At 39.3% G+C, this 27,702-nt stretch overlaps 1 protein-coding gene across 5 annotated transcripts in view; it reads right to left on the bottom strand.

Moving 5' to 3' along the window:
- LOC106086820 (uncharacterized) overlaps nucleotides 1–26,249 on the bottom strand; it is a 739,645-nt gene extending 713,396 nt beyond the window's left edge. For all 5 annotated transcript variants that reach the window (XM_059363919.1, XM_059363920.1, XM_059363921.1 and 2 more), the window contains exon 1: nucleotides 25,493–26,249. The gene's annotated coding sequence lies outside the window, so the exon portion shown is untranslated. The remainder of the gene's footprint in view (nucleotides 1–25,492) is intronic.
- Nucleotides 26,250–27,702: the final 1,453 nt, after the last annotated feature.

The following is a 27,702-nucleotide window of genomic DNA, read 5'->3' as shown; positions in this document are numbered from 1 at the left end:
TTTTGCTACGCGTGCTATGTGGCACCGTCTTGTTGAAACCTCACGTCATCCAAGTTAAGCTCTTTCATTTTGGGTAAAAACAAAAGTTCGATATCATCTCACGATATTAGCTCACTATTTACAGTTACTTTACGATTCGCATCATTTTTGAAGAAGTACGGTCCAATGATGCCATTAGCCCATAAACCACACAAAGGTGTGATTCTTTCTGGTACTTCTGGCTGAATTTCACTCCAAAATCGACTTTTCTGCTTATTTACGTACCCATTGAGCAAAAAATGGGCTTCGTCGTAAAATGGAAGAAGGGATACGGAGGCCACCGTAGCGCAGAGGTTAGCATGTCCGAATATGACGCTGAACGCCTGGGTTCGAATCCTGACGAGTCCATCAGAAAAAATTTTCAGTTTTCCCCTCCTAATGCTGGCAACATTTGTGAGGTACTATGCCATGTAAAACTTCTCTCCAAAGAGGTGTCACACTGCGGCTCTGTTCCTTAGTGGAAAGTTCATGGGCAAAATTTTCATTTGCCCTATGAACTTTCTTAACAGAGCACAAATTTTGATAACAAAATTCAATCATTTGCATGCGTTGTTCGTTTGTAAGACGATTCATGGTTAAATTATAAACCAAACTGAATGTGTTCGACAGTGAAACAAAACACGAAGCGTGCGTGAGCTGTTTAAACCAGTGTTGCCAAAAAGATAATAGCTAAAAAATCACCCTTTAGCTCACATATAAACCGATCTCGTATAAGCTTCAATTTGAGCCCGGATTGGCAATTGCTGTAAATTTTAAGCAGAATCGGCATGGCCGAACTTAGCACGCTTTTATTTAGTAAATCTCAAAACACTTTTTCAAGTAGTCATCTCACAAGGTCCTTGATACACAACTAAAATGAATGTCTAATTATTCGGTTTATTTCTTACTTTTTGTTAAGCCAATACCAAACAGGCAATGAAAGTCATTTTTAATAAATTCAAAGGCAACATTTACCACAGAATTATAAACCCTGACCCATATATTTCAAATGTTTAGTTTGTGTGGTATTGCGTTGCGCTCTAACAATTTGCATATTGCTGATATTATAATTCAAGTGTTTTGTTCGCTATTGTCCTTGAGACACACATTGTAAAGTTAAGTTTGAAAAAAAAAAAAAACAAGTATTCATTACATATTTGTCAAGTTTAGTGTTGCTTTATTGGCATTTTTTTCTCTTCTTTTTTTCATTTCATTTCAGCAATTGCTCGAACAGCATTCGCGTTTTTTTTCAACTCTGTTATTATTTATCTATTTGTGGTGGTACATAAATCTTACATTTGCTATCATTTGAGTTGGTTTTGTATTATTTGCAGCCTTGTTTTTTTCTCATTTCAACCCACTTTCGATAACTTGAAAAAAAAACGCCAGGCAGTTATTTAAAATTTCATATTGGGGTTGTTCGTACTAAAAACCCAACAAGTTTCATTGCGGGAGTAGGCGGTGATACTGGTGGTGGCTCTATTTCAATGGCCATTAATTTTCCATGTAAATATTTATGAGCACCCTGGGATATATGTATAAATCGGAAGGCCGAAATAGTGAAAAAAAACCAATTACCCAAAAAAAACTGCATTCAGTTTTCGAAATTGAATTTAAAATTCATGAATGTCATTGTGGCTTTGTTCATTTTCATGATATCTCTAAATGACCTACAAAAAGAAAATTAATTAAACAGTTGTAGTTTTTCTAATAACTTGTCGCTTGATTTGTGGGTGGAGAGACGGTTAGAATACAATGGTGATGCAGCCAATGGTGATTACACGTTAAATGGAAAAAAGTTTTTTAAAATGTATTAGAATTTTATAATGAAGACCATAAGTTTTGTTGGACCACACTTTTCTGTGTTAAAGTAGTTTTGGTTAAGTAAGGGGAGCTTAGAAAATGTTAAAACGATGCCACTTCGGACATACACCTAGGCCAGTAATGGGCTTGTTGTCTCTAAAAGGAAGAACTAAGTTAGATATTCCGTGCTACTTACAAAATCCTTAATGGTTTTCCAAGCCACGACCCTAAGATGGTTCATGTGTGGTATTGCGTCTCCACCTAAGTGCTGGTATCTGTTAGCCGCGAAAGCCGAGCAATGATTTGATTAAGTAAAACAAGTAACAGCGCGCTTAGTTCGGCCCAGTTGAATCTTGGGAACCAAGCACCATGGATTCTGCTAAAATATGGAAGCTAAATCTGGTTAACGACCGATTTGGACCGTACTTCGTACAGTTGCTGTAAGTCATAACAAAACACCGCATGCAAAACTTCAGCCAAATTGAATGAAAATCGCGGCTTGTAAGGGCTCAAGAAGTCAAATCGCCCGAACGGTTTATATGGGAGCTATATCATGTTCTTGACCGATTTGGACCGTACTTGGCACAATTGTTGGGAGTCATAACAGAACACCGCATGCCAAAAAATTGAAAATTGAGGCTTTCAGGGGCTCAAGAAGTCAAATCGAGAGATCGGTTTATATGGGAGATATATCAGGTTTTTGACCGATTTAAACCGTACTTAGCACAGTTGTTAGAAGTCATAACAAAACAACGCATGCAAAATTTTAGCTACATCGGATAAAAATTAAGGCTTCCAGGGGCTTAAGAAGTCAAATATATGGGAGCTATATCACATTCTTGATCGACTTGGAACGTACTTGGCACAATTGTTGGGGGTCATAAAAGAACACTACGTGCAAAATTTCGCACAAATCGCAGCTTCTAGGGGTCCAAGAAATCAAATCGGGAGATCGGTTTATATGGGAGCTATATCAGGTTATAGATCGATTCGGCCCACACTTTGCTCAGTGTTGGAAAGTCATAACAGAACACCGCATGCCAAATCAGGGGATGAAAATTGAGGCTTCCAGGGGCTCAAGAAGTCAAATCTGGAGATCGGTTTATATGGAAGCTATATCAGGTTATAAACCTATTTGAACTGTATTGCCGCAGTTGTTGAAAGTCATAACAGAATACCACATGTAAAATTTCAGCAAAATTGGGTAAAAATCGTGCCTTGTAAGGGCTCAATAAGTCAAATCGTCCGATCGGTTTATATAGAAGCTATATCATGTTCATGACCGAGTTGGACCGCAATTGGTACAGTTGGTGGAAATTATAACAAAACACTATGTGCAAAATTTCAGCTAAATCGGGCAAAAATTCCGGCTTCCAGGGGCTAAAGAACTCAAAATTGGAGATAAGTTTATATGGGAGCTATATCCAAATCTCAACCGATTTGGTCCATTTGCAATCACCGATGACCTACATCAATACTTAGTATATAAGCAAAATTTCAAATGGCAAGCCCTACGCGCTCAACCGCTATTGTGATTTCGAAAGAGGGACGGACGGACATTTCAAATTTGAACCAGAATTTGGAGACGCTCAAGAATATATAACTTTATGGGATCCTAGATCAGTATGTCGAGTTGTTACAAATGGAATGACTAGATTAGTATACCCCATCCCATGGTGGTAGGTAAAAACAAAAACAAGTAAAAGCGTGCCAAGTTCGGCCGGGCCGAATCTTATATACCCTCCACCATGGATTGCATTTGTCGAGTTCCCGGCATCTCTTCTTAGACAAAAAAGGATATAAGAAAAGGTATGCACTGCTATTAGAGCGATATCAAGATATGGTCCGATTTGGACCACAATAAAATTATATGTTGGAGACCTGTGTAAAATGTCAGCCAATTCGAATAAGAATTGCTCTCTTTGGGGGCTTAAGAAGTAAAATAGAGAGATCGATTTATATGGGAGCTGTATTGGGCTATAGACCGGTTCAGACCATAATACACACGTATGTTGATGGTCATGAGAGGATCCGTCGTAGGAAATTTCCGGCAAATCGGACAATAACTGCGACCTCTAGAGGTTCAGGAAGTCAAGATCCAAGATCGGTTTATATGGCAGCTATATCAGGTTATGAACCGTTTTAAACCATACTTGGCACAGTTGTTGGATATTATAACAAAACACGTCGTGCAAAATTTCATTCCAATCGGATAAGAATTGCGCCCTATAGAGGCTCAAGAAGTCAAGACCCAAGATCGGTTTATATGGCAGCTATATCAGATTATGTACCGATTTGAACCATACTTCGCACAGTTGTTGGATATCATAACGAAACACGTCGTGCGAAACTTCATTCCAATCGGATAAGAATTGCGACCTCTAGAGGCTCAAGAAGTCAAGACCCAAGATCGATTTATATGGCAGCTATATCAAAACATGGACCGATATGGCCCAATTACTATACCAATCGACCTAAATTAATAAGAAGTATTTGTGCAAAATTTCAAGCTGCTAGCTTTACTGCTTCGAAAGTTATCGTGCTTTCGACAGACAGACGGACGGTCGGACGGACAGACACCATTCGTCATAATCCGGTGAAAAATGCTTAATTTATGCTCCCATAGCAGCTATATCGAAATATGGTCCCATTTGGACCAAATTCGGCACGGACATTGAGTGGTCTAATAAGTACAAGTCATTGTTCAATTTTGTAGAACAAAATATTGGCCTGAACCATATACGATACGGATGTCGAAAAGCATACCACAACTAACTGTACCAAATTTCGGCGAAATCGGACAATAAATGCATCTGAAATGGGTCCAAGACCTTAAATCGAGACATCGGTCTATATGGCAGCTATATTCAAATCTGGACTTATTTGAATACTAAAGAAGGATGGCGAAGGCCCTAACTTAACACACTGTCCCAAATTTTGGCGGAATCAGACAATGAGTGCGCTTTTTATGGGTCTTTTATATGACATCTATATCCAAAACTGGTCTGATCTCGACCAAATTGCAGGAATATGTCGGAAAACCCTACACAACTCACTATCCCAAACTTCGGCAAAATCGGACAAAAAAAGCGCTTTTTATGGGCCCAAGACCTTAAATCGAGATATCGGTTTGTATGGCAAAAATGCAGCAAATGCAAATTTTTACCCATGAACTTTCCACTAAGGAACAGGGGCAAACTTCTCACATATCAATGAGTTCAGTCCGATTCTAGTTTAGGATCAATGATAAGGGGCCTCCTTTTTAAAGCCGAGTCCGAACGGCGTGCCGCAGTGCGACACCTCTTTTGAGAGAAGTTTTACATGGCATATTACCTCACAAATGTTGCCATCATTAAGAGGGGAAAACCACCGCTGAAAATTTTCTGATGGTCTCGCCAGGATTCGAAACCAGGCGTTTAGCGTCATAGGCGGAAATGCTAACCTCTGCGCTGATGTCGAAGAGCCTAACAAAACTCACTGTCCCAAATTTCAGCGATTTCGGACAATAAATTCGCCTTTTATGGCCCCAAAACCTAAAACCGAGAGATCGGTCTATATGGCAGCTATATCCAAATCTGAACTGATCTGGGCCAAATTGGCGAATGATGTCGAAGGGCCTAACACAACTCACTGTCCAAAAATTCTGCGATTTCAGACAATAAATTCGCCTTTTATGGCCCCAAAACCTAAAACCGATAGATCGGTCTATATGGCAGCTATATCCAAATCTGAACATCGGAGCCAAATTGAGGAAGGACGTCGAAGAGCCTAAAACAACTCGCTGTCCTAAATTTCAGCAAAATCGGGTAATAAATGTGGCTTTTATAGGCCTAAGACCCTTAATCGGAGGATCGGTCTATATAGCAGCTATATTCAAATCTGGACCAATCTGAGCCAAATTGAGGAAGGACGTCGAAGAGCCTAACACAACTCACTGTCCCAAATTTCAGCAAAATCGGGTAATAAATGTCACTTTTATGGGGCTAAGACCCTTAATTGGAGAATCGGTCTATATGGCAGCTATATCCTAATCTGAACCGATCTGACCCAAATTGATGAATGATGTCGAAGGGCCTAACGCAACTCTCTGTCCCAAACTTTAGCAAAATCGGATAATAAATGCGGCTTTTATGGGCCTAAGACCCTAATAGGAGGATCGGTCTATATGGCAGCTATATCCAAATCTGAACCGCTCTGTGCCAAATTGAAGAATGACGTCGAAGGGCCTAACGCAACTCACTGTCCCAAATTTCAGCAAAATCGGATAAATGTGACTTTTATGGGCCTAAGACCCTAAATCGGTGGATCGGTTTATATGACAGCTATATCAAAATCTGAACCGATCTCGGCCAAAATGACGAATGAAGTCGAAGGGCCCAACACAACTCACTGTCCCAAATTTCAGCCAAATCGGATAATACATTTGGCTTTTATGGGCCTAAGACCCTAAATCGATGGATCGGTCTATATGGGGGTTATATCAAGATATAGTCCGATATAGCCCATCTTCGAACTTAACTTGCTTATGAACAAAAAAAGATTCTGAGCAAAGTTTCAGCTCAATATCTCTATTTTTAAATAGTGCAGAGTGATTTCGACAGTCAGACGGACGGACATGTCTAGATCGTCTTAGATTTTTACGCTGATCAACATTATATATACTTTATAGGGTCGGAAATGGATATTTAGATGTATTGCAAACGGAATGACAAAATAAATATACCCCCATCCTTCGGTGGTGGGTATAAAAAGACATCACAGTTATCAATTCCAAACTCCCACATATTCTGGTTCCTTTTTCATATATAAAAAAATTTTTAAAATAACTAAATCACTCCCATTAAATTTTCTAAAGCAATTTCACACACACATATACTCATAGTTCTTTCCCTCCCAAGGAATAGCTGACCAAAAATAGACCACAATATCATTTTTAAGTTTCCTGAGAGAAAGAAAACCCACTTCAATTAAAATCATTAAAGCATGGCAAGCATAATATTTTTCTTTTGGTCTTTACCATTTCGATTGTCATTTCAATTTAAGTTGGGTCCTTGGAAATGCTGAATTTCCCAAAAAAAAACCAAATTTAACTTTCACCTCTATTTAATGTGGACAGAGCTTAAGGTTATTGTCTTCCTGGACCCCTTCCCTCTTTCTGGAGGAATTTTTAGATTTCTAGAATCACAACAACCTTAAGAGCAACAACAATAAAATATTTTGTAATAAATGTTGCGTTAAGAGAATTATAGACCAAAGCAAAGCCAAGGTAAAGGCAAAGGGAAACCATGGCTACCATAATCAAGGGAGGGTATCCATATTATCCAGACCGGAACATTAACCAGCAAACAAGCAAAAAAGAAGCACAGCAATGGCTGATATGGCAAAGACACAACAATAACAACAGACCTAAAGGGAGGAAAAAAAAACACACGACAGCGTCTAATGCTGAGCTTTTTGTGGCAGTATTGTGGCATAGCAAACACCTTTTGGAAATATAATCACAAGATTAGCTTAAGTATTAGGTTACCTTTTTTATTGAATGTCAGTAAAGGTGAAAAAACTCTCGGTTTTTATTTAGAGTATCTGGGTTGCTAACATTTTGATTTAATGTGGTTACCGGGTTTTTGTTTTGCCTTCATACCAACCACAGAGACAAATGTGAGAATTGGGAAATTGTGATTTTATTCAGTTGTTAGGAAGTTGTTAAAGACAACTAATCCAGATGATAATTAAAGACTTAAATTTTAAGCGGAGATAGGAAAAGAAATAAAAGCGCATTAAATTCGTACGGGCTAAATCTTATATACCCTCCACCATGGATCGCATGTGTTAAGTTCTTTGAAAATGTTTGAAAGACTTTTTCAAGTCATGGACCGATATGTGCCGTAGCTGCCATGGTTATTTGAAGTCGTAAAAAAATAACAACTTCAGAATATCAGGCAAATGGGATAAAAATCGCGCCCTCTAGAGGCTCAGAAAGTCAAATCGCGAGATTGGTTTTTATGGGTACTATATCAGGTTATAGACCGACTTGCACAATACGTGCACCATATTAGTCACATCGTTTAAGAATTGTGTCCTCTAGAGGCTCATAAAGTCAAGTCGGGATATCGGTTTACATGAGAGCTACATGCTAATGCACATCACCAGTTGATGGGAAGGTCGGATGTCAACGAAAGGGGTGAGCTGCTTATCGAATATATTATAAGTTGCAATCTGGCGATTTGAAAACAAAGGTAATAAACCGACCTTTATTACCAGGACCAGGCAGGAGGTTCTAGATATTGCCTTTGTATCGATAGATATAAGTGGAAGAATATGCGTCTGGGAAGTGTTGGATGACCACAGCTTCTCTGATCATCGTTATATTAGTTTAAGCCTTGGAAAAAATACTGCAGAAGTGGTCCCTCGGCTCAACAGAAGAAAGGCGGATTGGGATAAATTTCGGCACAAATTCTGCACCACTATCCCTTCTAGACTAGAAAAGGAAGAGCCAAGTACGGAGGATATAGACATATTGGTCAAGCGGATCACGAAGGCCCTGAATGACTTGCTTGTGTCAGCAGAAAAGGAAGTGCAAACTACGGAAGATATAGACATAGTGGTCAAGCGGATCACGAAGGCCCTGAATGACTTGCTTGTGTCAGCAAGCCAAGCCAAAGAGCAAACAGCGACCGTCATGGTGGACCCCCAGGACTGCTGAAACTCTTAAACAGAGCAAAAGTCACAAGAGCACCACACGATTGGGATATCTATAAGGCTGAGCTACGAAAATATACGAGCGAGCTGGGATGGATAGAATTCTGCAGCTCCGTGGAGGATACATGTGAATCCTCTAGACTAAAGAAGATTCTGTCCTCGAGACCTATTACGGTGGTATATATTCAGAAGTCAGAGAATGTATGGACAATGTCTAGTGAGGAAACAATAGAGCTACTTGTTGATACACATTTCCCGGGAAATTTTCCAACGTACAATGTGGCGCCAGAAGAGGTTGTCACTGATATGAATTTGTCGGACACTATTAGGGATATTGTGTCTGAGCCGAAAATACTTTAGGCGATGGGAAGTTTCGACCCCTTTAAGTCGTCAGGCCCTGATGATGTATCACCGGTAGAATTACATGTTGTGTCTGATAGACTGGTTCCCTGGCTCAGGGAGATATACTCTGCATATATCAGAATGTCATATATACCTTTGGAATGGAGGCACACGAAGGTCATTTTCATTCCCAGAGCAGGAAAACCTTACCACACGAAGGCGAAAGATTTTCTTCCTATTAATCTGTCATCTTTTTTGCCGAAGACTCTTGAGAGGTTGTTGGAAACATATCATAGGGAAAAGATCCCTGGAGATTGCAATTCACGACAGCAGCTTGCATATAGTAAAGGCAAATCTACTGAAACAGCCCTTCACGACCTAGTCGACTACATTGAGGATTCTCTCGCTGTCAAGGAATATACAATGGTAGCATTTCTGGACATTGAAGGTGCTTTCAATAATGTAAAACCAAAGTCAATCATGAAGGAATTGGGGTTTCTAAGCATTATGTCTGCGGTTAGGGGAAAGTTTCGCAGCACTCTAAGAGATATACTTCAGGAAGCTCTACGTGCAACAGTAAAGTGGGCTACCGATAGTGGTCAAGGTATAAATCCGTTCAAGACCGCAGTAGTTCTTTTCAGCAGGAGATACAAGTTGGCTATAATGGCACCGCCGCACTTAGGGCGATACCATCTGACGCACTGAATTTAATGCTACATCTAATGGCTCTGGATATTGCGGTTAGACAAATTGCAGCGACTACTGCCTGTGGTCATCTGGCGGCTACGGGCACTGTGTTATCCTTGATACAATGTCCAATTTTTCAGGAAGTACACCCTACCTGATTCGCGTTTTGATAAAAGTACTGTACCACTATTCCTGATAGATCCGATAGGAACTACGATATCCCTGGTAACAGAAGTTGCATAGACTTCTATACGAATGGCTCAAAACTAAACGACCAGGTGGGCTTTTTGTGCACCTTAAATATGTAGAACTGGTCATATCGAAAAGGTTAATCGACGACTGCAGTGTGTTATGATATAATGTCATTTGGGGAGGATCTGATTGAAACTGCGACCTGTAGTTTGTACACAAAGTAACATGGACAGATAGACAGACATACGGACATAGCTAAATCGAACCAGAAAGTCATTCTAAGTCAATCGGTATGCTTAATAGTGGGTCTATCTCTCTTCTTTCTGGGTGTTACAAACAAATACCCTACACCAGTAGTTGTGGCATAATAATCTACTTTGCGGTACATAAAAAAACCCGTTAAAGTTGACGTATGTTGAAAATGAAAATTGATCTCAAGTTATTTCGTAATACGCAAAATACAAAAGCCAATCTCGGCTAAAATTCTAAACAGAAAATTTTAAGTTGAAAATCCAAACCCCAAAATAGATATTGTAGACCTCAAGAAGAGGGATTTTTTAGCACTATCAAGCAATAAAGAATTTGGCAATGAGACAATAAATGTAGATTTGGTAACCCGAACAACTTTTCGAAATGCCAAGGTGACCAACAAGAGGCGCGCGGACCTTCTAGGCCCCTAATCACTTCAGCTCTAACCAAACAAAGAGATATATGTACGCGCTCTGAAACGGCAGAATTTTTTCAAGTTTTTTCGATTCTATTCCACACTGCAACGACTTATCATCATTTTCACATGCTAGCTCTTAGTTCTATGTATCGTGCAATGAAACCGACAACAATATTGATCTCCTTCTTACTTTCCTTCGGCTAAAGCATCATCTTCTCACTATACGGATCTTCCTAAGGATTTTCGTCGTCCTACCGACAGCTTTGCTGCTCCATACTGCACCCATGTAGTGTTTTCGTCGCCCGCGCACTTAGCTCGGACTGCGCCCCAAAAGGCTTCGAAGTAACCAAGTTTATTAACTATTCCACAGTGCAACGACTCATCATCATTTTCACATGCTAGCTCTTAGTTCTATGTATTGTGCAATGAAACCGACATATTGATCTCCTTCTTACTTTCCTTCAGCTAAAGCGTCATCTTCTCACTATCCGGATCTCCCTTAGGATTTTCGTCGTCCTACCGACAGCTTTGCTGCTCCATACTGCACCCATGTAGTGCTTTCGTTGCCCGCGCACTTAGCTCGGACTGCGCCCCAAAAGGCTTCGAATTAACCAAGTTTATTAACGGCAGACCTCTGGCCCTCACTGCCAAATAATCTGCTCTTTTATTTCCCCTTACTCCACTACGGCCCGCCACCCTCACAATGCGGATCGTGACATCCTCAAAGAAACCTTTAATCTCCCTCTTTTACCCCAAGACTGTTTCCTGTAGGTTTCTATAGGTTAAAAATTGCAAATTTTGCCAATGAACATTCCACCAAGGAACAGGGGCAAAATTCTCACATATCAATGAGTGTAGTTCGATTCAAGTTTAAGCTCCATGATAAGGAGTCTCCTTTTTATAGGCGAGTCCGAACGGCGTGCCGCAATGCGCCACCTCTTTGGAGAGACGTTTTACATGGCATGGTACCTCACAAAAGTTGCTAGCATTAGGTGAGGAAAACCACCACTGAAAATTTTTCTGATGGTCTCGCCAGGATTCGAACCCAGGCGTTCAGCGTCATAGGCGGACATACTAGCCCTGCGCTACGGTAGAATCCGTTTCTATAGGTTAGGTAAGGTTTAAGTGGCAGTCTGCCATCAGACTCACTTAGACGGTTTCGTCCATTTTGATACCACAGGAACAGAAGAAGGAAGATGCCTTCTAGTTGCCACCTTTGAACCATTTAGATCGCTTTGAAAGGCTCAATAACTTGCGAATGTTCACATCCGCTAATTCAGACAGGTTATCAAGGAATGAGAACCTAAAGTGGAACTCCTACTGACTGCCAATGCGGGACATATACACAAAAGGTGGTCAATAGGCTCTTCTTCTTCTAGGTCCCCACAATGTCGTTGCTGGCATCCTTCAGTCTGTCACCATGTTTTCCGATAAGACAGTCATGATGGATACAACGACTGAGATGTCTGTTCTTTCCAGTGACAGCAAAGCGGTAGACCTCTTCATGTCTAGAATAGACCACATAGTTTTGGAATGGTCACAGCCCTTTTGTGTAACCACCTATCATTCGTAGTCCTTCGAGCCTGGTGCTGAAAACTCAGCTTACATGTCGCTAGAGGCATACGCACAGACTCCAGTTTCCTTGCAATGTGTAAGGTAGTTCCTAGTCTTTTTAAAAGTGAAAACAAAATTTCGCTTTGTAATTTTCATACCCTCCACCATAGGGTGGGGGTATACTAATTCCGTCATTCTGTTTGTAACTCCTCGAAATATTCCTCTAAGACACCATAAAGTGTATATATACTCGATCGTCATGATATTTTAAGTGGATCTAGCCATGTCCGTCCGTATGTCCGATCGTCCGTCCGCCTGTCCGTCCGTCCGTCCGTCCGTCCGTCTGTCCGTCCGTCCGTCTGTCTGTCGAAAGCACGCTAACTTTCGAAGGAGTAAGGATATCCGCTTGAAATTTTGCACAAATACTTCTTGTACGTGTAGGTCGGTTGGGATTGTAAATGGGCCATATCGGTCCATGTTTTGATATAGCTGCCATATGAACCGATCTTGGGTCTTGACCTCTTGAGCCTCTAGAGGGCGCAATTCTCATCGGATTTGACTGACTTTGACATGTTTTGTTAAAGTTTCTAACAACTTTGCCAATTATGTTTCAAATCGGTCCATAACCTGACATAGCTGTTATATAAGCCCATCTGGGGTCTTGACTTCTTGAGCCTCTAGAGGGCGCAATTACTATCCGATTTGGCTGAAAGTTTGCATGCGGTGTTTCGTTATGACGTCCAACAACTGTGCCAAGTACGGTTCATAACCTGATATAGCTGCCATATAAACCGATCTTGGATCTTGACTTCTTGACCCACTAGAGGGCGCAATTCCTATCCGATTTGGCTGAAATTTAGCACGAGGTGTTTTGTTATGACTTCCAACAACTGTGCCAAATATGTTTCAAATCGATCCATAACCTGACATAGCTGTCATATAAACCGATCTGGGGTCTTGACTTCTAGAGCCTCTAGAGGGCGCTATTCTTATCCGATTTGACAGAAATTTTACATGAGGTGTTTTGTTATGACTTCCAACAACTGTGCCAAATATGTTTCAAATCGGTCCATAACCTGACATAGCTGTCATATAAATCGATCTGGGATCTTGACTTCTAGAGCCTCTAGAGGGCGCTATTTCTATTCGATTTGGTTGAAATTTTGCATGAGGTGTTTTGTTATGACTTCCAACAACTGTGCCAAATATGTTTCAAATCGGTCCATAAGCTGATATAGCTGTCATATAAACCGATCTGGGATCTTGACGTCTAAAGCCTCTAGAGGGCGCTATTCCTATCCGATTTGGTTGAAATTTTGCATTCGTTGTTTTGTTAGGACCGATTCTATATCAGCGATTCTATGTAACCTAATGATTAATGAAATCCTCATGGATCTCGGTGGGGGCGGCACGAGGATTATCGCTTATGTGGAAGACGTCGTGCTGCTGGTCCGAGGCAAGTTTCTGTCGATGATCAGCGAGATCATGGAAGGGTCGCTGAGAAGGTTGTCGCGATGGGCTACCGGAAATGGGTTGAGGACAAACCCAGGGAAGACAGAGCTGGTGCTTGTTACGCGTAGATAAAAGATACCGGAGTTCAGACTCCCATCCTTGGACGTGGTTACCCTGCGGCTGTCGAAGGAGGCGAAGTAGCTAGGCATAGTCCTCGACTCGAAACTGTCCTGGAAGAGGAACACCGAGGGAAGAAGCCGTAAGGCACTTCTGTGTGCTTTTTACTCCTGCAGGAGAATGTTCGGTAGGAAGTGGAGGGGTGACTCATAGGATGATTTATTGGATGTATACGGCCGGCGGTCATCGGCCATATAAACCGATCTGGGATCTTGACTTCTTGGGTCTCCATAGGGCGTAATTATTATCCGATTTGGAAATTTTGTACAACGGCTTATCTTATGACTTTCAATATACGTGTCAAATTTGGTCTGAATGGGTCTTCAGCCTGATTCAGCTGCTCTATAAACCTATCTCCCTATTTTACTTTTTGAGCCCCAAAAAGGCCCAATTCTTATTCGATTTCGCTGAAATTTTACACATGGACTTCTACTGGGGTCTCCAACACTCAATTCAATTAGCATAGCAATTTTTTTCTTTTACCCTTTGTTTGTCTAAAAAGAGATACCGGGAAAGAACTCCTCAAATGCGATCAATGGTGGAGGGTATATAAGATTCGGCCCGGCCGAACTCAGCATGCTTTTACTTTTTGTTTCTGGTCTTTTTGATCATCGATTTAATGTGAGCTTCAAAGGTCCAAGTGTTTGAACTTTTCAGCTATAATAAGCAATGAAATCTTTATCAAGCCAAAAGAAAACAGATTTTAAGTGGTGTTATAACCACACCTGCTTAACCTACTTCAAATTGCTTGAAAATTTTGCCCCACAATGTCAAGAGAAAAACTTTTTCCTACCGCTCAGTGTTGTTGCAAACACATTTCACGAAAGAATTCAAACTTGAAGCTTTCGTATTCAAATGGCTTGAAATCATAAAATCTTTTGGCCATATTGTTCGTTTTCTTTCATAAAAATCGTTAATTACCTCTCATAATAACGTGTAATGGCGGTATTAACCATTAACTGTTGAAATAAATCTTGGCTGTTCTTTTCCTTATTTACTTTACGAGTGCTACTTTTGGGTAATAATTTGCAATTTTTGCAAGGTTATTGAAATAAAAGTTAAGTGAATAAAAACAACAACAACAACCATAACAAGGGAAGCCACAACAACAACAATTCAGACTCATTACAGTTGGGTTGGCATAAAATAAAGGAAGGGAAATAACTCAGCAACTACAAAAAGAAATCAGCAAAGCAAATGCTAGAAAAAAAAACTCCAAAAACACCAAATAGAAAAAAAAAATAGAAATCCTTCCTTATCTTCCCCCCAAGGATTTGCAAATACTTTGGCCATTCTTTTACTCATTTGAAATTCACACATACTTAGTTAGTTAGAGGTGCTTGAGTAAATGTAAGTGTGTGAGTGTGTGTTTAAGTTTTATGTTGATTTTGAGACTGTGTGTGGTTTATTATAGCACCAAACGCCAACGCCAACGCAACACACAAATACACTTACCCACACACTTGCATCTACCCCACTTCTATTGCTTCAATGCTAAGAAATCCCTTGAAAGTCATAGACTCTATGCTCCAACATAACCATACAATTAGCGGAAACGGAAATGCCTTTTACTTTAAGTATACACTACACTATACCACTATTCTACTCGCAGTAGCTGTGTTGTGGTGGCGATGTTGGTGATGGTGGTAATCTTAACAATAGTAGTGGTAAAGGCTAACTGTGCTAGCTTGATGTTGGCTTTTCGTTATGACTTGAAGCTCTCAAGTGCCTCGGCAGCCTTGTGTTAGAGTATGTGAAAGCCCTGGAATAACACTATTGTAATGTCTATGCTACAAATCGCAATGTAGAGTTTTCTTTTAGTCATGTTCGTTGAAGGTTTGGGCCTTGCACACATAGACACACTCAAAACAAGGAATCGGAGTTTATGCAACAACTTTGGTTGTATTCTATTTATTGCCTTGATTCTCTTGTTTCTGTTGCTGTATCAGTTTTTTTGTTGCTTTTGTTTTTTGTTGTTGTTTGGCTGCTTAGTTGTTTGAAGTTTTCCCAGCCTTTGGCTGTTGCTGAATTCCACACTAGGGTGGGTGGGGAAAACTTGGTGTGCACTAACATTTCAGGTAAAACGAGTAATAATTGCACCCTGCAGAGGCTTAGGAAAATTGGGAGATGGATTTTATATGAGAACCACATAAGGTTATGGGATGCCACCGCGTAGCAGAGCTTAGCATGTCCGCCTATGACGTAGAACGCTCGGGTTCAAATCCCGTCGTGAACATCAAAAAAAAATGTTCCTGGCGAGATTTGTAAGTTATTCAGCAATTTCAAAACTTCTCTGACAGGTGGTGTCGCCACCCGGCATATAAAAGAGGCCCCATATCATTGGATTAAAACTTGAATAGGGCTGCGCTATTTAACATGAGAGAAGTATCCATTGTTCCTAAACGGAATGTTCATGGGGGAATATATGGGAATATGTATGCATATTAGGTTATGAACTGATTTAGGCAATACTTGGCACAGTTACTGCAAGTCAAAAAAAATTTACTTAAAAAATTTCAGCTGAATCGGAAAAGAATTGCCGCCTCTAAAAGCTAAAGAAGTCATATGGGGTGATCGGTTTAAATTGCAGCTTTATCAGGTTATGGACTGATTTAGACCGTGCAAAGAACATTGGTTAGAAATCGCAACAAAACGCCACGTGCAAAATTTCAGTCAATAGGATAAAAATTGCGCCCTCTGGAGGTTCAAAAAGTCTCGAGTACACAAGATCGGCTTATATGACAGCTACATCAGTTTATGAACTGATTTAGACCATAGTTGTTGTTGGAAGCCATACCAAAACGCCACGTGCAAAATTTCAGCCAAATTGGATGAGAATTAAAGCATCTAGAGGCTACAGAAGTTAAATCAGAAGATCGGATTATATGGCAAACATGGACCGATTTGGGCCATTTACATCCCAACCAGAGAACGGTATGAATTATAAAAATTATACTTCTTTAATTTCTGTTGTACCCACCAACATAGTATGGCAAAAGGTTTTGGGGAGGAGAATGGCAAAAAATTTTAGACCCAAGTGTCTTGGGATCCACCCTGCACCCAAAAAGGATCCCAAACGAACATATATATGGGAGCTATATATAATTCTAAATCGATTTCGAGCAAACTTCTTAGGTATTGTGGTAGTCGTCGAGGAAAGCGTTGTGCAAAGTTTTGGCAAGATTGGTCAATAAATGCACTTGCAGTGGCTCTTTGAGTGAAAATGCGGCGATATACATATGTGACAGCTATATCTAAATCTGATCCGATTTCTATGAAAGTCACCAGTAATGTCGAGAGTTAAGAGAAAATCGGTTAACAAAGGACCTTTTTTTTGCATTATTACTGCAAATCGGAAGAACATATATATGGGAGCTATATCCAAATCTGAACCGATTTTTTCCAATTTCAATAGGTTAGTCTCCAGGCCAAAAAGCATACCTGCACCAAATTTTAGGACGATCGAATGAAAACCGTGTACTTTGTACACAAATTAACATGGACAGACGGACGGACAGACAGACAGACGAACATAGCGAAATCGTATCAGAAAGTTATTCTGAGTCGATCCGTATAGTTATCAATGGGTCTATCTCTCTTCCTTCTGGGTGTTACAAACAAATGCACTAAGTTATAATACTCTGTACCACAGAAGTGGTCTAGGGTATGGAAATTGGATGCAAATATCTAGGGAGCCGTTCTAAATTTAACCCCCTTTAAAAACAGGCATACAGAGCGGGCATACAATATGGAACTCAAATGAAAGGTTATTGAAAGTAGAGCACGAAACGTATATATCTATTTTCAAGATCATGTATTTGGGTGGTTGCCTCACGCCCAAAATACCTCACAAGCCGGACTATCTTAGAGAAATGGGGCTCAAAAGAAAGGTATCTGGTAGAGCACGGATAAGGTATTCAATTATGGTGCCAAGAGTCTGGGAGCCTGCCCCCATATTGCCATGTTTGGTAAGTTTGTCCTGTTTAGGTGTGTGGCGGACATCTAGGCATTTGCTTCCAGAATCGGATACCAAATTCGTATTCTACTTCAAAATACTTATTACCATGGTCAAAATTTGTTCTATTCGGGAGTGTCTTTTGGGGTTGGCCAGGCTTTTAGGGTAGGATTCGTCCCCTTCCGGTGTCAACAAATTATATAGCCTATTGCTCCTACCAGACGAACTTACACAAACTGTGAAATTTTGAGATGGTTTAGGTTTGTACGCAAGTTTCCCATCCTACTTAAAATAAAAAATCAAAACCGGATAAGTGGAGCGCTAAAAACACGTCAATTTTGTTTCACTTATCCGAAATTTTCAGTTTATCGTAATGCGGATAAGTGAAATTAATTTCCAGTTAAGCGCTATAAGTCTAAGTGAAGCCAGATTTTTCGTGAAAATACAAGTATGTTCGAAATAAGTGGAGTCGAAAAAGGGCAATGATCCGTTGAATTTTTTAAAAGTCAGGGACTCAAAATATTATTTCGCGAATTTTACTGAGTTTTTCCAATTCAAGATAATTTCCAATAGTAAAAACTTTTTGACTTATGCGATTTTAGTTTCATATAAAATTAGAATTTTGGGGTGGATAAATCTTTTCAGTTAAGCGATATTTTCACTAAAGAGATTTTTCACTTAAACGAATTCAATTGCCTTAATAACACCAAAAATAAATGGGTTTTTCCTTAAAGGTACGCTTAAGCGGGATTTTTCACTTAAGCGTATTACAGTTATATGGTTTCGACTGCACTTGATCCCCACATTCTCATTATTGGTCAGTTAACCTATTTGGGGTGTTTTCAGGGGTTAGAGCGCCTTCCAGATAATAGAAAAAAATTTATTTTCATATTCGTAATTTACTCTCAAATACCATTGATGTGAATTCCATATAGTCATAATCGGCTAATATCACAATTTGGGGAATGGATTTGGGGGTTGGTGCAATCCTCCATTTTTTGGACCTCATTTTAAGCAAATGGTGCGAATCATCTCTCATTTTTAGTGTGTCAACTTTCATTTTGTCACTTGATTTGTGACGGCAATATGAAAACAAGTAAAAAGGGCATAACGTTCGCTCGGACCTTACTTTGGATACCCACCACCTGGGGTATATATGTAAACCATCTTTCGTCATAATTTGTGTCATAATTTATTCCCCCACAGGAGCTATATCGAAATATGGTCCGGACCAAATTTGGCATTGTTTAATTTTGTAGAACAAAACATTGGATTTATGGTAGCTACATTCAAATATAGGCCCATCCGAACCATATACGACACGGATGTCGAAACTAACATAAGTCACTGTGACAAATTTCAAAGAAATCCGATTATAAATGCGCTTTTTATGGGGCAAAAACTTTAAGTCGAGGGATCGGTCTATATGGCAGCTATATCCAAATCTGAACCGACCTGAACCAAACCGAAGAGGGATGTCGAAGGGCCTAATACAACTCACTGTCCCAAATTTTGGCAAAATTGGACAATGAGCATTTTATGGGCCAAAGACCTTAAATCGAGAGATCGGTCTATAAAGCAGGAATATCCAAATCTGGACCGATCTGAGCCAAATTGAAGAAAAATGTCGAAGGACCTAACACAACTCATGGTCCCAAATTTCAGGAAAATCGGACAATATATGCTCCTTCTATGGGCCCAAGGCCTTAAATCGAGAGATCGGTCTATATGGCAGCTATATCCAAATCCGGACCGATCTCGGCCGAATCGAAGAAGGATAACGAAGGGCCTAACACAACTTACTGTCTCAAATTTCAGCAAAATCGGATAATAAATGTGGCGTTTATTGGCCTAAGATCATAAATCGGCAGACGGGTCTATATGGGAGCTATATCAAGATATTGTCCGATATAGCCCACCTTCGAACTCAACCTGCCTATACACAAGAACTGAATCTGTGCAAAGTTTCAGCTAAGTATCTCTATTTGTAAAGATTGCAGCATGATTTCAACAGACAGGGACAAACGGACGTACATGGATAGACCTTCTTAGATTCTTATGTCAATCAAAAACATATATTTTTATAGGGTTGGAGAAAGATATTTGGATGTGGAATGAAAAAAATAAATGTACTCCCCTCCTTCGGTGATGGGTACAAAAAAAATTAATAAAAAAGCAATCATCAAACAAGTAAATGCAAATTTTGCCCATTAACATTCCACTAAGAAACAGGAGCAAACTTCTCACATATCATGAGTGCAGTCCGATTCAAGTTTAAGCTCAATGATAACTGAGTTCGAACGGCGTGCCGCAATGCGACATGGCATATTACCTCACAAATATTGCCAGCATTAGGAGGGGAAAGCCACCGCTGAAAATTTTTTCTGATGATCTCGCCAGGATTCGAACCCAGGCGTTCAACGTCATAAGCGGACATGCTAACCTCTGCGCTACGGTAGCCTCCGTCATCATCATCAAACAAGTAAGAGCGTGATAAGTTCGGCCCGGTCAAATCTAATATACCCTCCACCATAGATGGCATTTGTCGGGTTCTTTGCGCGGTATCTCTTTTTAGGCAAACAAAGAATAGGAACTGTTATGCTATTGGAGCTATATCAAGTTATAGTCCAATTCGGACCATAAATGAATTGAAAGTTGGACATTGTAGAATCATTGTGAATACTTCAGTCCATTCGGATAAGAATTGTAGGGGATAAGTGTAGGGGCTCAAGAAGCAAAATCGGGAATCGGTTAATTAGGAACTGTACAAAGCTATAGATCGATTTGGACAATATTGGAAACGTATGTTGAAGGTCATAGGAGAAGCGGTTTACAAAATTTCTGCCAAATTGGATGAGAATTACGCTCTCTAGCGGCTCAAGAAGTCAAGATTCAAGATCGGTTTATATGGCAGCTATATCAGGTTATGGACCGATTTAAAACATATTTAGCACAGTTATTGGAAGTCATAACAAAGCACTTCACGCAAAATTTCAGCCAAATCGGATGAGAATTGCTCCCTGTAGGGGCTGAAGAAATCAATACCCCAGATCGAATTATATGACAGCTATATCAGGTTATGGACCGATATTGAAAATCATAACAAAACATTTCGTGCAAAATTTTAACCAAATTGGATAAAAATTTCGCCCTCTAGTGACTCAAGAAGTCAAGATCCAAGATCGGTTTATATGGCAGCTATATCAAAACATGGACCGATATGGTCCATTTACAATCCCAACCGACCTACACTAATAAAAAGCATTCGAGCAAAATTTCAAACAGCTAGCTTTACTCCTTCGAATGTTAGCGTGCTTTCGACAGACAGACAGGCAGACGGACGGACATGGCTATATCGACTTAAAATGACATGACGATCAAGAATATGTATACTTTATGGGGTCTCAGAGGAATATTTCGAGGATTTACAACAGAATGACGAAATATTGGGTTGCCCAAAAAGTAATTGCGGATTTTTTAAAAGAAAGTAAATGCATTTTTAATAAAACTTGGAATGAACTTTAATCAAATATACTTTTTTTACACTTTTTTTCTAAAGCAAGCTAAAAGTAACAGCTGATAACTGACAGAAGAAAGAATGCAATTACAGAGTCACAAGCTGTGAACAAATTTGTCAACGCCGACTATATGAAAAATCCGCAATTACTTTTTGGGCAACCCAATAAGTATGCCCCCATCCTATGGTGAAGGATGGGGGCATACTTATTTCGGAAGTAGGCGTACATTCATTAGACAGAAGGACGGACGGAAATCGCTAGATCGACTTCAAATTTCATGACGATCAAGAATATACATACTTTGTTCGGGTCTAAGACGAATATTTCGAGGTGTTACCAACGAAATGAGTAAACCCCCATCCTATGGTGGGGGGTATAAAAATCGAATTGTGCTAGGATGTTATTGCCTAGACAAGAGCATATTTTATTTCAAAATTTCTGCAAAGCTTTCTCTTCTCCCATAACCCTTTCGGTTCATATAAACATTTTCTTATTCCGTTTTCATTCTTTTTTTTTTTTTTGATATTGTGATTTTTTGCTTATTTTGCCTTGCAAACTTCTACTGTATGAAATGTTGTTTTTTTTTTCTATTCGCTAACATGAATTGCACTAAAGCGCATATAAAGTAGTTGCAGAGAGTTTCTTTTGCCCTAAAAGCAAGGAGCGCTACAAAAAAGTATTTCCCTTCATCTTAGTTTTCTTTGGTATATTCGATGCCTAATTCAATGTTGGTTTGTTGTGTGTGGAATGATGAGAAAAACTATTCAAAGCCATTGTTATGCGTTTATGCATTACTTGAACTATGCTTCTTTCTTTATGTTTACCGGTTTGCCTGATTTCTTGTGCTTTTTGATTTTGGTTTGTTCTCTTTGATTATGAATGGAAGATGTATTTGTTGAGTTACCACTTTTATAAGGATTATTAATAAATAACCAAGCAAAATATTTCCGATTTAAAGTAGAGAAATGTATTTGGAAAGCATTTGAAATGTTAAAGGGAAAAGTTAATGAGGTGAGAAATATTATCTATAGACATTTGTCGATATTTTAAATTTATGGTTGTTGGAATTTTCTTTCATCTTTGGAATAAGTACGGTTATGAGGTACCGTCTGTGGTGGCAGTCTGTTTCAGACACACTTAGGCAAATTATAGTTCATTGTGAAACCATGCAAGGGATAGACCAAGCTTCTGATGACATTTGAATCTTCGACAAAAGCACTGGTAATGCGAGAATACAACTAACACGGCTTTCGGGTCGCTTCTATCTTGAAGTAAAAAGGAAATGTATATTTGCTATTGCTCCATGGGACTAACAACGAAGTACTAGAGAAAAAGTACACCTCGTCAGATAACACAATGCCCGGAGTATTCAAGAGGAAAACACTTAGCATCGGTGCTCCGACAGAAAAAAGACGTTGTGAAATCATCGACTAATGTTGTCATTACAATACACAGACTTTGTTGGCAATATTGTTAACAAGCGTGGACGATTTTGTTAACATGCGTTTTTGTTTCATGCAACGGCCGTTGTGAACAAATGTTTATGTATGTAAATCTAAGAAAAAACGAATAAAGATATCATAGTAATTCTTTTCGGAGGCCACCGTAGTGCAAAGGTTAGTATGTCCGCCTATGACTCCGGAACCCCTGGGTTCGAATCCTGGCGATACCAAAATTTGCCATTTGCATTCCGTTTGTTTCACCTCGAAATATTCGTCCAAGACCCCATAAAGTATATATGTATACTCTAGATTGTAATGACATTTTAAGTAGATCTAACGATGTCCGTCAGTTTGTCTGTCGAAAGCACACCATCTTTCGTAGGAGTAAAACTAGGCGCTTGAATTGATGAACAAATACTTGTTATTAGTATAGGTCAGTTAGAATTGTAAATGGGTCAAATGGATCGATATTTTGATAAAGCTGCCATATAAACCGATCTTGGGTCTTGACTTCTTGAGCCTCTAGAGTGCGCAATTCTTATCCGATTGGAATGAACTTTTGCACGACGTGTTTTGATATCACTTCCAACAACTATGATTAGTATGGTTCAAATCGGTTCATAACCTGATATAGCTGCCATATAAACCGATCATGGGTCTTGACTTCTTGAGCCTCTAGAGGGCGCAATTCTCATCCGATTTGGCTACAATTTAGTATGAGGTGTTTTGATATAACTTCCACAAACTGTGATTAGTATCGTTCAAATCGGTTCATAATCTGATATAACTGCCATATAAACCGATCTTGGTCTTGACTTCTTGAGCCTCTAGAGTACGCAATTATTATCTGATTTGGCTGAAATTTTGACACGTAGTATTTTGTTATGATATCCAACAACTGTGCAAAGTATGGTTCAAATCGGTTCATAACCTGATATAGCTGCCATATAAACCGATCATGGGTCTTGACTTCTTGAGCCAATAGAGCGCGCAATTCTCATCCGATTTGGCTGAAATTTTGCATAAGGTGTTTCGTCATGACTTCCAATAACTGTGCTCAGTATGGCGCAAATCGATTCATAAACTGATATAGCTGCCATATAAACCGATCTGGGATCTTGACTTCTTGAGCCAATAGAGCGCGCAATTCTCATCCTATTTGGCTGAAATTTTGCATAAGGTGTTTCGTCATGACTTCCAATAACTGTGCTAAGTATGGTGCAAATCGATTCATAAACTGATATAGCTGCCATATAAACCGATCTGGGACCTTGACTTCTTGAGCCAATAGAGGGCGCAATTCTCATCCGATTTGGCTGAAATTTTGCATAAGGTGTTTCGTCATGACTTCCAATAACTGTGCTAAGTATGGTGCAAATCGATTCATAAACTGATATAGCTGCCATATAAACCGATCTGGGACCTTGACTTCTTGAGCCAATAGAGCGCGCAATTCTCATCCGATTTGGCTGAAATTTTGCATGAGGTGTTTCGTTATGACTTATAATAATTGTGCCAAGTATGGTTCAAATCGGTCCATAAACCGATATAGCTGCCATATAAACCGATCTGGGGACTTGACTTCTTGAGCCTCTAGAGGGCGCAATTCTTATCCGATTGAAAGGAAATTTTGCACGAGTATTTTGTTATGATATCCAATAACTGTGCCAAATATGTTTCAAATCGGTCAATAACCTGACATAGCTTTCATATAGCCCGATCTGGGGACTTGACTTCTTGAGCGTTTAGAGGGCGCAATTCTTATTCAATTTGGCTACAATTTTGCATGACGTATTTTATTATGACTTTCAACAACTGTGCCAAATACGGTCCAAATCGGTCTATAATCTAATATAGCTCCCATATAAACCGGTTTCTCGTTTATCCATTTTCGGTTCTGGAAGCTTTAATTTTTGCTAGATTGACAGAAGTTTGGTATGTAGAATAAAATTATGCCCTCCAACTAAATTTATTTTGTATAAATTTTTAGCAGAATCCATGGTTGTGGGTTCCCTAGATTCGGCCCGTCCGAATTTTACATTTTGTTTAAAAATTTTCTCCAAGTTGCAGTTGAAAACAAAATTATGACATTTTTTTCTCAGCTCAAGAATGATCAATGTTTACGTTCTCAATTTGTAAAATATATTTTTCAAAGAAGTCCCTAAAACTCTCAAAAATATAAATCGTTACTTTTTAAATGAAAACTCAACTAAACATCAATCATTGAAAAGCATGAAAGCCAAACAAAATCACTACTCCACTTTCTAAAACCACTTTTTCTACCCAATGTGTGAGATCAACAAACCTTTCGCAAAAGGTAGAGCCCCCCCCGCCTTACAAAAAAAGAAATTCTCCGGCATAATATTAATAGTTTGTATGGGCTATGCTAATATGGCGGGATTTTCGGCTCAATATAAGCCGTTATTTATTTGCAATTTGTACATATTTTCCCACACACATACACTTGCACTCACATATGCCTCATAGCAAGTTCTGGCATTTTTTTTTTGCCTCCCTACCGTAAGAAAAACTCTGTCTGCACCTTAGCAGCAGGTCGAGCCCCAAAAAAAAAAAAAAAAATAGAAATGCACCTGTTCGTTATTTTTCTACAGTCTGTTCTTAGTTTTTCTCTTGCACTTAGTTTTTCTGCTGCCAACGAACGACGAGAATATTTTTCAAATTGAACGTAAAGTGAAGGAAAGAAAAGTTGGCTTTACTTCCTTTTTGGATTTCGTTCACCTTTTATTCCTCTATTTCTTGAAGATATGAAGGCGGCCTTTGGGTGAGTGCAGGCGGCAGGAGGGAGCAGCAACATGAAATTTATTATCAAACCGGGGCAACCAGCACACACACTTGGCGGGTTATACACCGACAGGAAACACGTAAACGGCTTTACTTGCAATTCTTTCCTTTACTAAGTTTACGTTTACTTAGAAGGTAAGAACCCAAAAAATACAACGAAAAATGAAAACTTTATATAGCTTACTTGCTTGCTCCAAGGATGGCTCGCAAACTGGTTTCTCTTCTCCAGAATTGGAGAATTTTTTTTTGCATAAAATAAAATTTTTATATTTTGAGGCTTAAAAATTACACTTAAAATTTTTCACTTTTTGGTTTGGTTATTTTATTTTAAAATTTTGAGAATTTTGCTAATGTAATATTTTTATAAAATTTTTCTACATTCTTTTTTTTTACATGTTTTCTGTATGTGTGTGTGTTTAATATTCACCATGAATTTATTTTCTCACCAACCACATTTTCTTATTATTTTTTTTCCACTTGGAAAACTTGTTATATTTGTGCACAATTATTTTAGGATTTGATTCAATTTGAAAACATCATACACAACATACACACACGCACGTTTTTCCTCTTCATAATCGAGCGCATAGTGGCACAGAGACCCACTCAGAGGGGCTCACACACTTAAGGGCAATCTAACAAACAAACAAACAAACGAACCAACACATGGACACACACATGTTCGCTTGCTTAGTTGATACCATCATATGTACGTACGACTGACTACATGCGTTACAGAAATGTGTGTCTGCCTTACAATTTTTTTTGTCACTACACAAATTGCCCCATTGCATATATCACCGACACATCCACACACTCGCACACATACCTTCAGTGAGGGGGTGTGTAAGTGCGTGCGTGCGTGCTTTAGTGGCTCCAAAAGGATAGAAGAATAAACGTAAATTGTTTGCGAGGGAAACAAACGTCCGCCTTAGATTATAAACCGTTCGTTTCAATGGTTCGTAACAAACTGGCGGCTTCGTGAAAATATTTTCCTTTTACCGTATCCACTCTGTCATATAGCCAAACATCGTCATCCTTTTGCATTAATGTGTGTATGTGTGTGTGTGTGTGGAAAGCCGTAGCAAATGTTTCTATGGGTTTCTGGTGTATTGAGTCCTCTGTGTGCGTGTTTTCCATGCAATTTGTTGTGATTTCTCGTTTGAACCTCGTGTGAGCGTGTGTGTGTGTGTGTGTGACTCAAATTCGAGAGCGTGTTCTACATCTTTTTTGGCCCCCAAACGAAGGCTTACGAATGCGGGAGTAAATTAACTTTCGTCTGAGAATCAGCAATTGCTTAGATGAGAGCGCAAATATTTGAGAAAAACAATAAATGCCAACCTAGTATTGCCAGAGAGAACGAGAGAGAGAGAGCAAAAAGCAAAAGAGCGTCTTCGAAACTGTTATACCAAAATGCATTGGTATTTTGTGTATGTTATTGGCGCCAAAAATAAATACAAGCATATGCATGCATTGTAGCAGTGACTTTCAAACTGTTGACATTCAAACTATACCCCGCTTATTGTTATACCGGGAACTTGTTATTTGTTTTTGTATTGCAGTTTGGAGGGTAATTGAAATCTTTCAAGAAGGGAAAATTTGAATTGTTATGGTTCTCTTATAAAGGATAAAATGTTTATTTTTTTTTATTCTTTAAGGTGAAAATAGTTGGTATTAAATTTAAAAGCTGCGAATTGAATAAAAAGCGATTTGTACTTTGTGTCGATTTTGTACCATTGACAGTTTGTAGGATTTCCGATATCGAGGGTGACCTATAGAACGATGAATACTAAACAGAGAGAAATTTCCTTAATAAACGGTTTCGAAATAGTTTGTTCAAAAATACTATGAACAAGTAAAAGCGTTCTAAGTTCGGCCGGGCCGAATCTTATATACCCTCGACAATGGATCGCATTTGTCGAGTTCTTTTCCCGGCATATCTTCTTAGGCAAAACAAGGAAAAGCGTGCTAATTTCGGCCGGGCCGAATCTTATATACCCTCCACCATGGAGCGCATTTGTTCGGCATCTCCTCTTACGCAAAAAAAGGATAAAAGAAAAGATTTGTTCTGCTATTAGAGCGATATCAAGATATGGTCCGGTTCGGACCACAATTAAATAATATTTTGGAGACGTGTGTAAAATGTCAGCCAATTCGAATAAGAATTGCGCCCTTTGGGGGCTCAACAAGTAAAATAGAGGGTTCGATTTATATGGGAGCTGTATCAGGCTATAGACCGATTCAGACCACAATAAACACGTATATTGATGGTCATGAGAGGATCTATCGTACAAAATTTCATGCAAATCGGATAATAATTGTGACCTCTAGTGGCTCAAGAAGTCAAGACCCAATATCGGTTTATATGACAGCTATATCAGGTTATGGACCGAT

Source organism: Stomoxys calcitrans, chromosome 2 (genome assembly GCF_963082655.1).
Source record: "Stomoxys calcitrans chromosome 2, idStoCalc2.1, whole genome shotgun sequence".
Taxonomy (NCBI): domain Eukaryota; kingdom Metazoa; phylum Arthropoda; class Insecta; order Diptera; family Muscidae; genus Stomoxys; species Stomoxys calcitrans.
This window is presented reverse-complemented; position numbering and strand designations above follow the sequence as displayed.